The sequence below is a fragment of the Lepidochelys kempii genome, chromosome 12 (assembly GCF_965140265.1).
Source record: "Lepidochelys kempii isolate rLepKem1 chromosome 12, rLepKem1.hap2, whole genome shotgun sequence".
NCBI classification, from domain to species: domain Eukaryota; kingdom Metazoa; phylum Chordata; order Testudines; family Cheloniidae; genus Lepidochelys; species Lepidochelys kempii.
Window position 1 is genome coordinate 36,624,765 of NC_133267.1, and position 1,513 is coordinate 36,626,277.

Below are 1,513 nucleotides of genomic sequence, written 5' to 3' on the forward strand. Positions count from 1 at the left end.
CAGCATCCTCTGGTCAGAGGTGTCCTCTGTTAAAAACATCCCTAGGAACGAGGGTCATTCACTGATCAAATGCTTGTAGCGGAAAAAGGTATAGTCACGTGTGTCTTCAAAAACTCTGCACTGCTTGCACAAGAAGAAAGACTGGTTCGGTGCTATAGCAGCTCCTTCTGCTGACTCCCTTCATAACGGCATCTTACAAATGAAACCGCCACTGATCCCAGTGGCCTAATGCAGGGTGAACAATGTTCTCTTTTCTTTAAACCACCTGCTGGAGCCCAGGACTTATTGGCTGCTGTCCGTGCTGGAGCAGCCAGGGTGGATCTTCGTTCAACAGCACCCTCTCTGGCTGTGGAAGGAGAGATGTGGATGGGCTCGGATAAGAATTCTGTCCAGTTGCCCTTTGGCTGGAATTTAGAATGATGCTGACTGAGGAAGGCAAAATCCTCTTTGCCTTTTGGGTAAAGATGAGTTAAAGTTTGGGAGGAGAGGGAAGTACTGGAAGGAGGAGCTTTAGTTACTGATCCTTCCCCCACCCCAAAAGACAATTTACAATATATTTTAAATTGTTTCCATCAGATGCGGGCCCCTTTCCCAGCTCTTAGACTCCTGGGCCCCTGGCTTATTCTCAGCATCACTCTGACTTATTCTCCTTGACTGAACAGCCTGGAAGACACAGCTTTTTAATTACTCTGTGTAGGTCAGTCCAGCAAGCAAACTGGTTGGGAAAAGCCTTAATTATACATCTCCTTCTGATCATGAGCCTATGTAAACTGAATCGCCATCCACCCACACAGGGGTGTGTGCACAACCCACTTCTGCCCAGTAGAGGGGACTCTTGAGACATCTTTGGCTGCAAATCTGGTTGTGCTGCAAACCACTGACGCGTCCTTTATAAATCACTTTGCTCCTCTCCGTGCCATGTTAAGAGGAGCAGGGCTTCTTTCCAGGGTCGGAATCTAATCATAGGTCACTTTTACGGCGGCAGAGGAGTTCAGCGTGGTGCTGTGAGGTGCAGTTGGGCTGGGTGCACAGCAGAGCCGGTGTGTCCATACGGCCCAGTGGCTGAAGGACTTGAGCAGGGATCAACCTTATACACAGCAGGCCTGCTGGCATCCTGCAGCACAGGACAGACACAACGTGGCCCCTGGGTACTTGGGGGCAGGCACAAGGGACTGATCCTAAACGCCGTCAGGAAACAGCAGGTTCACTGCACCGCGCTCCACTGCTAGGCTAGCCCAGAGCAGGGCAATGGAAATGATCAGGGGCTTCCATACGAGAGAGGCTGAAAGACTAGGGGCTATTTAGTTTGGGGAGGAGATGGATTAGCGGGGATGCGATTGAGGTATCTAAAATATTGGCTAGTCCCATCACAGTCAGTCGAGTGCTTCTATGTATCCTCCTTTCTAAGACAAGGACAAGAAGGGCAGCCAGATACAGTAAAACACAACCTGTGGAACTCACTGCTGCAGGATAACACTGAAGCCAAGAGTCCAAGGGGATTAATAAAGGATTG